The sequence below is a fragment of the Agrilus planipennis genome, unplaced genomic scaffold, assembly GCF_000699045.2.
Source record: "Agrilus planipennis isolate EAB-ADULT unplaced genomic scaffold, Apla_2.0 scaffold71, whole genome shotgun sequence".
In the NCBI taxonomy this organism is placed as follows: Eukaryota; Metazoa; Arthropoda; class Insecta; order Coleoptera; family Buprestidae; genus Agrilus; species Agrilus planipennis.
In genome coordinates, this window is record NW_020439007.1 from 189084 (window position 1) to 198472 (window position 9389).

The following is a 9389-nucleotide window of genomic DNA, read 5'->3' on the forward strand; positions in this document are numbered from 1 at the left end:
TAGTAGCGACCATGTTTATCCTTTAGGGTAGCTGGTGCGTTTATGCAATATATGTGAAATATAATAAGACATTTACTTAAAAGTAGTTTATTAAAGAATGACTACATAAATCGAAAAATAAACTTGACAAGTTACTAATGTAGTATGTGCTTGTTGAGTTTTGCTACCTAAAGAAGACTTTTTATTATTTTTAATAGATTTTTTGAGAATATATTTCAACGAAATATGACAAGTCTCTTCATTAAAATTGTATCTAATTATGGCAGGTTTTTACAGGAGAAAAATCGATATTTTTCACAAATAGTTTGAACTATTGTTTCTAAATTATAATTCAATGGCAATAATCTGTTAAAGGTCGTTCTGAATATTTGTTTCATTTGAATAAAAAGTTCAAATATCTCCAAAATCTAATAAAAATTCTCTTTCATCTTCTAAATATTTGGATGAGAAAACGTTTCTGAGGTATTGAGAAATTGTAATCAGTTACCGATATTACTTGCGCATGTTTGATCCTAAATTGTTTGAGTTGATATGCAAACACCACTTTGTCTAGGTTTCCAAACATTTTTGTAACTATATACAAGTTCTTCCCCCCTATCAGTTACCGTGAGCTCAAAACTGTTCGCACCATTGCTTCTAGTGATCAAAATTCACTTTTGTGAACACTTTCTTTGTGTTAGAAATTGTTTGAAAAATTAAATTTGAAGGAATTGTTTGTAAATAGGTATGCAACACATCTTACATTTCAGCATAAGAATTGCTGATACTAACTATGTAATACTACTTTGTTCTGTGCTGACAGCACTCATAATTTCTTTTATATATATAATATTTATGATAAATTAGAAAAGTAAATTGTATTTAATTTTTCCATTCGATGATGGATCTACTGTATTAACTAAAAATTAAAATAACGTAATTACCCAATTAGAAGTAGAGGTTTCTCTACCACTTCCAATAAGAATTACCAATCAATATCTAATCAATTATTTTAATTCTCGTTAGTTAATCGAGATCGAGAATATTATGCAATGAATCTAACGACGAAACTAAAAAGTGGGTTATAAAGTATAACAGAATAAGTTTATCTTTTTCTGAAATAGTTGTCTAGAAAAGTAAAAGCATTTCTGTTATTTCATTCAAATTATGATTTTTTATTGTTTACGGTTTCGTTCTCATTTCCCTATTTCATGTTAGACTTGTTCGAGACAACGCTGATTTATTTCATTTATTTGCTATGATAATTAGTTATTTCTAAATTACTTGTCCTATCTAATTTTTTTTGCATGCATATGCATGGTTTGAAGATGTGATTTTTGATACCATTATGTTACTTAACTTCTGCTTGTTATTTCTAAAAGCTTTTATATTTTCTCCAGTGGCTGCTCGTGCTTGCATTTATTACGTATTTTAATGCCATTATATTTCAAAAACTTGTAGTAGGATTGTACAAATATCTACCTTGAATAAAACAATTAGTAAAAATAATAAAAATTTATTACGTAGCACATTAACAAAAAAAAACATTTAAAAAATTACGAGCACTAAAAGTTTCTTCTGATTTTGTTGAATTGTCTTCCCGAACTAGTATCATTAAGACAAGGTACTTGAACAAGGTTAAAATAAATATTTCCCAATAAATTTGCCGATGGAGAATCGGCTTGTTTTAAGCATGAGTACAAAACATCGTCGCATGCACAGTGAGACTTAGTATATAACGAATCGTTCGTTAAATTATATCGTTTAGAATATGCCCTAATTTTCACAGGGCAGAGGTCATGAGCCCTACAGCATCTGTCCGTACTAATTTCACTTCCTAAATCGTAATATGACATTGCAATATCACCAGTTCCACACCATTTTGTACCTAAAAAATATTCCGTTTAAAATCTGTAAATTTAATAAATTTTCAAACATAAAATTATAACTGCATTATATGTAAGCCCAGATGCAAGCAGTTGTTATAAAGATGGACATTTAAATTATACGGGGAAGTGTCAAAAATTAATTGAATTTGAATAAGGCGCGCTTGGAGTAATGTACTGCACATGTGCCATGCTGATGAATACTTCGTTTACGCGGCATTAGTCGAGTAGCGGTTGCAAACGTGCGTGTTGATTATGTGTGGTTGATCTTATGTATTCTTATTTTGACTTAATTTTACGAAGTTGTTGTAAATGTTCATTATTAAATATTTATTTGTTATAATCGAATTCAAAACTTAACAAATACATTCAACCTAAGAAATACCATTAAGCTATTCGTTTGAGGTTACAATATTTTGGTGTTGTTGTCCCACAGAGAATAGCCTGCTTTCATCTTAAATTTTTAATAGAATGGGTTAAGAGTATTTATTAGGTTTTGTATGAATAAAATTGTAATTAGTAAATGTTATGTAAGGGATATTTTACAATAATGTAATAAAATAGAACCAAAAGTAGTAAAATGTAATCAATGCGCATGCGCTGCACCATACTAGTTTTTCGGTTGGTACTTGCTCCAGTAGGATGAGAAGCGTGCGTTGTGTGTAGTTTTCGGTTTGAACTGGTAGTAGTGGCTTTTCCAGGAGTTTTCCTTTAATAAAATCTAAATAAAACGCGACTACCTTGTGTTTTAATAACGCGGACGGGATAAAGATGAACATAACGCGCAGACAAACTTTCGAAGCGAAGTGTATAGTTCTTCCGTTAAGTGATACTAGAATACGGTTCATTTTTTCCAAGATGGAGTCATCTTGCACGCGGGAAGAGGTTGCCAAGGTTTTACTACACTATGTAAGTCCATATAATTATTGTTTCTGTTTGTGTCGTTTCTGATAAATAATTATAGGTTCGGGTTTATGGTATTGTTAGCTGTTTCGTACCTGTAATAAGTTATTTGAACCGTATTTACTACGTTTACTAGGCACATTTGGGACGAGCTGTTTTTCTAAAAAAAAAACATTGGCGTAACTTACACTGTTATAGGGTAGATGATATTATGCACATGTGACATGGACGTGCAATATTCTGGCGATTCAGAAATATCTTGCGCATTTCTCATATGAATAATTTGATAGGTTGTGAATTTAAAACTTTATGGTGCTGCACACGTATAGTAAATAGGAGATGAAGACATTTCCCGTATTATAATAGGAATTGAATGCCTAAATGTTGTTATGATAAATGGGTAAGTTCGGGGTAAATATGTAAGATTATATTTCGGAGGCAGCATTGTTTTTTTGGGAATCCAATTTTTACTAAAACCCATTAAAGGCAGGGTAGTAAGCTGTGATATATTTTGTTCCACAAGTGTCATAAGTGATTGTACAAAAAATTCTTCAAACGCCAAAATGATTCATTTATGTGCTCTGTCTTCGGAGCCGATGTTGAATGTTTTAAACAAACAACGTAACTCGTCCAAGTTACGGTTCTGGATGTTGGAAAAGTGTATGGTCTGGGACATGCATCCCCATTCAAGGCAATATTTCCGGAGCGAAAGCGCAATAAGATANTGGGGGATCGAAAGAGGGTGGTCACTTGAACAAAACCCGATAACCTAACCTAACCTACCCTATTGATAAAGATATTTAAATAATGTTTTATATAACTTTCTCAATATTTTTATGTATTTTTCATTAGTTTTACCTTTGAATATTGTTTAAGAATGACTATAAATATTTACATGCCTAGAAATGTATAAAAATTGGCATATTTATTAATTTTGAACCCCTATAATTTTTTATGGTTGTGAAACCACAACGAACTTTTTATGGTACAGTGGTGGGGGAGACCTCCTATTTCGATTCCCCGAAGGGGGTGGGGACCATCATCTAGACCTTTGCCATATGTGGTCGTAAAACGTCCAAATTTGGGCGGTACCTTCATCTAACTGAAGCCCTCAGTGCATAGCACTTAATCCCTGACATTTTTTATAATATATTAGGCTTTTAGCCCCTTTAGAGGTGGTACTTTAAAATCTTATTTTCCTGCTTCCTGACTCAGCGGTTTGGGCATCAAACTTCGATTCGTTTTTTCGCCCGTTGGAGGTTGAATTTTAAAAAAATCCGTTTTTAGTGTTCGCCTTTGTTCCATAAGCAACGTCTGTGCAGAATTTCAAGTCTATAGACCCAGCAGGGGTTTGGTCTGTACGTTGATATATCAGTCAGTCGGTTTATCCAATATGTAAGTTGTAAATCGTTGGTTTAGAGACGAAAGTCGTATTTAATTTATAATTACCTTTGCGGATTCGAAGTTTAAAGGTATGGTACCAGCTTCAATAATTAGAGTGTCGTACTAAAAGGTCATGCTTTTACCAGCACTTGATGCTTTTTTCTCAATTCTTAAAGAGAAACCAGACCAACACATGTCCCTGAAAGAGGACAGTAGCTCTGTCATTTGTCATGTCTGCAATTTGTGACGTCTTTATAAAGGCAGGGGATATGAAAATGTCAAAAAACAGTGGATGTCCTTTTTGGACGATTCCTAAGTCTAGTTTTTTGAATTATAGGTGGCAGTAGTTCTCTAGGAAACGAACAAAAGGAAAAAATGCCTAACTGTTTTGACTCTCACAGCATTTCTTTTAGATAGATGTTGGCATAGTTGTGTAGATAATTCCCTTTTCTATTCTATTGTGTTTGAAAAAGGTAATAAACAAAGGCTACTTATTTATTTGTAAATAACTCTATTCTAAAATAGGAATTGAATGTTAATTCCGTGATGCTATATTGTCTATCGTGATTAACCGTTTGTTAAATTAATTAATTTGATGCAGTTCATATTTTCCGAGAGGCACTTAACTGTCAGTTTGTAGTTTGTAGACGATTCAAGTTCGATACAAAAAATAACTGTTTCTGCTACCTACTGTGATTTTAATAATAAGTTGTCTGTTATGTACCCATGATGGTTCTTTAAACTCATTGAAGATTGCAACGTCTATAATAATAATAATAATAATTGGCCTTTGAAAATATTCACCAGTTAATAGTTTTGGTCATCACTATAAATTTGTTTGAATTACTTAAGACAAAAGCGTTGTAGTTATTTAATTTTATCGATTTTGTACCGCTGGGTTCTGCATATTGTGAGAATGTTCTTTTTTTTATTATTATTAGTGTTTCAAAACTAAATTGATTTAACGACATATCGAGAATAGTTTTTATAATAATTAAATGCGTTATTATTATGCATGTTGCGTAAATAGGCGGATTAAATTACAATAATAAATGTTTTTTATTCACAAGGGAAACTATAACTCTCAGTTGTGAGAGGGAAACTATTGTGGTGTTTATAATTTTTTAATTTCTGCAAACAGAATAATTAGAAAGATAAGTGCATAAAAAAATTTACCAGTTGCTTGATTGTGTATTGCATTAATCATGTAATAAATTGCATAAAATAAAAAAATATTTTATGGAAAATCACAATAACATTCAGTTTATTGTGACATCAAATTGATTATTATTACGTTATTGCATCTAAACACAAACACTTAAAATTTTTATTTTGTTTGCACGTCTGTCTTCAAAATGTTTGAACCGCTTAATTTTAAGCTAATAGAACAATCATTTTTGGCAAAATGCCCGAAGCATTTAATTTTTCATTAAGGCATTTAATTAGTACGGAATTGAAAAGACGGATTTCTCTTTTTAAATCTTTAACTCCGTTTTATGCCAACAAATTGTCCATGTCGCGAACTATTTCATTTACTGGAAAAATAATAAACGCATTTAATTAACATAACTCATTCGTGTAGAAAGCAATTTAATTACTGCATGTTCAAAAAAGCAATTTTCATTGTTTAAACAATTTCTTGCACAGTTACCAGGAAATAATTTTTGGAAGAAAAATGCTTTAAGCATTTAATTCCTCATTAAGGCATTTAATTAACCTTTAATCTGAATATGATTGAAATACTGATTTTTCCTTTTTAAACCTATTTTTGGTTCCTTTTTCTGCCAACATATTGTCCAAATCGGGAAGTCTTTAACTACTGGAAAATAATAAGTGCATTTAATTTATAAGTGATCCGTTTGGAAGGCATTTAATTGCCGTGTGACAAAAAAACAGTTTTCATTGTTTAAATAAATTATCGCCCTTGTTCTGCCCATTTAATCTTAAGCCAATACATTGTGCATTCGCGAAGTATTACTGGAAAAATAGTAAGTGCGTTTAGTTCACAACCAGTTGTTACAAATGCATTTAATTACTTTCTGCGTGATCAACAAATTAAGTGTTATTGTTTAAACAATTTCTTCACACATGTTCTGTTTATTTAATCCTAAGCCACCAGGTAATAATTTTTGGGAAAAAAATGCTCGAATCATCTAATTCCTCATTAAGGCATTTAATTAATCTTTAATCTGAATATGATTGAAATACTGATTTTTACTTTTTAAACCTGTTTTTGGTTCCTTTTTATGCCAACAAATTGTTCACATCGCGAAGTCTTGTATCTACTAGAAAATAATAAGTGCATTTAATTTATAAGTGATCCGTTTGGAAGGCATTTAATTGCCAAGAAACAGTTTTCATTGTTTAAACAATTTTCACCCTTGTTCCGCCCATTCAATCTTAAGCCAATACATTGTCCACTCGCGAAGTATCACTGGAAAAATAGTAAGTGCATTTAATTCATAATTGGCCCATTCCGCATTTAATTACTTTCTGCGAGATCGAAAAAGTAATTTTTATTTTTTAAACAAGTTTTCGGTAATTTTTGAAAAAAATGGTAGCAGCATTTAGTTTTTCATTAAGACACTTAATTAGCATTTAATTGTTGTTTATGTGTCTGTTTTTGATTCTGTTGATTTGCTATTTCTACTGACTATAAATTTTGTATTCACTTGGAGTATTTAATTGATTTTCATACGTTACGGTGCCTATCATTGTGTGCAGGCAATTTTTTTGGGTTAAATTTTGGAATCAGGACACTTTCTACACGACGCCGACTTCATTATTGTATGCACATGTTTATATATATCTGAAGAGCGAAATTTAAGATCTTGAAATGTAATGTTTAATCATGTAAATTTTTAAGTGTTACGTTCATAATATTATTCATTAGTTGCATTGATCGTAAACTAATTAAATTGTCAGTTGCCTGCAGCTTTGGTTTACGTAATAATACTACGTTTGCTTATCATAATTATGCTAATTATTCCTTAGCAAGAGACAAATTTTCATACAGAATAGAAAACGAAAATTAGTCGAGAAAAGTAGGCCACTGTATTGTACACTCTTGTTCAAAAATAATGTACCAATTTTATTATAACAAATTGATAATGAAACGTAAGAAATAATAGCTTACAAAGAAATATTTCGATTGTCTTCTAATACGGTAGACAATAAACAGTCTATTACATATGAGTAACAATGGCAAATTAAACTTGATCGTTAATTTTGTCTTACACTATGAATCGTTTTAATATTTAATCACCGAATGAAAATTGATTCGTAAACGTTTAGAAGATGAACAAGGTTATAGAAATGTGACGGTTTTGATAATTGTTTAATTAATTAACTATTGTAAATTTAGTCAACTGTCAAATGCTTTTGTTTATTACTTTCTCTCTATGTAGGTATAATTAATCGCATACGTGCCATATGATTAAAGTAAAATTAGTTTTTGAATAGACTTTAGGATTTCTTGTAATTAAAATTGGGAATTTTTTTTAATTATAAAAAAAATTGGTAAAACATATTGAGAGTTGATGAATCACCTGCCGCAGTATTACCTGTTTAAGACAGCATACATGCATTTCACTTTCTAAAAAAATTAATTGCGGGAAGTCTTGAGGAAACCTTTGCTTACAACTAGGTAAAATATAAAAGTAAATAAATCATGCGCATGTGATTCCGATGTTATGAAATAAAACAAGATTCAGATAAAACCAAATTAATTTGAGTTTAAAAATGTTTTTAAATAAGCGAGCAATATCCGTTTTGATTCATTTCTACATAAGTACTCATTATTATCGATAGATTTTGTAACAAATATTTTTTTATGAACAGGTTGTTTCTAAAACCCGCTTATCATTTTTAGTAAGTGACTGTATGTATTTTAATTTACGATTTTGAGTAAAAAATATTTTAATTTTCCTGTCCAAAGTACTTAAGATTAAAAAATCGTATAACGGATTTTATTAATATCGCATTTAACAGAGTGCAGATTTTTTTAAGAAACAATTTTAATAGTGGCTCCTTAGTCCACTGTCCGATTCTTCTTTGATTATTGTAAACATATCATGCCAGAAAAATAACTTTTAATTTATAAAGATAATGTCCAAGCAGAAATAAATTTATTAGGTATTTTAGTTGATATTGCAAATTTAAAATACTAGTATGCAAGGGAAGGAAAAGTAGGCAAAGAGTGATTGTAAAGATAGGAGATGAAAAATTAGAAGAAGTGGCCGATTAGGAAGTCAGATAAGTCAGCATGGACGAAGTAATAGGGATATAAAGCAGAGGATAGCGCAGGGTCGAGTCGTCTTCAATAAAAATAAGTCACTTCTAGGCCCGTGAACGGTTAATTTAGAAATTCGAAAAAGGATGTTAAAGATGTATGTTTGGAGCGCGGCACTGTATGGGTGCGAAACATGGACAGTGGGCGTTGCGGAAAACAAAAGGTTAGAAGCGTTTAAAAGGTGGTGTTACAGGCGAATGATGAGGATATATCGTAGATAGAGAAAGTTACAAATGAAGAGGTATTAGAAAGAGTAAGAGAACAGAGGATCTATGGAAGTTAATAAAAAATAGGCGAGATCGATTAGTAGGACACCTCCTCAGACATGAAGGTGTCAGAGACATATTAGAGGTAGAACGGAAGTTAGGAGGGATAGAGGTAGACCTAGATTAGATTACTGTTCGCAAATAGTTAAGGATATGGGTTGCTCTAGTTTTAGGGAAATGCGAAGATTATTTCAGGATAGGAAAGAGTGGAGGTGTGTGTCCAACCAGTCTTAGAACTGATAATCTTATGATGAAGTTGATATTCATTAAAAATTTTGGCTGCTCCTAAAATAGTGATCCCAAATATTTTTTGAAATAAGCAATAAGTATTTTAGAATCTGAATAGTATTTCTGTATTAACTATTTTTTGTCCAAATCAACTCCTGTTTCTATTTCTGATGTCTCAAAAGGTGTCCTACCAACTCAATTTCGTCAATTTCATATTCAGTTTAATTCCTCTCCGCGTATGTATTTAAAAATTTGAAAATTTCATTTCACAACTCCAGGGTTACTGGGAGCAATGGTGGGGAAGGTACCCATGGCTGGAGAAGTAGGGAATGGAAATATATAATAGAAAATTTGAAAAAGAAGCTAACGTAACTTTAACCAACTATATGGACCTACAGGGAGAAAATGAAAACGGTTAATTTACTTTAAATATTAAAGCGATATTTAAGTAAT

At 31.2% G+C, this 9389-nt stretch overlaps 1 protein-coding gene across 1 annotated transcript in view; it reads right to left on the reverse strand.

The window, feature by feature from the left end:
• Nucleotides 1-9389, reverse strand: part of LOC108732605 — an 18072-nt gene that overhangs the window by 7752 nt on the left and 931 nt on the right. The window lies entirely within an intron of this gene.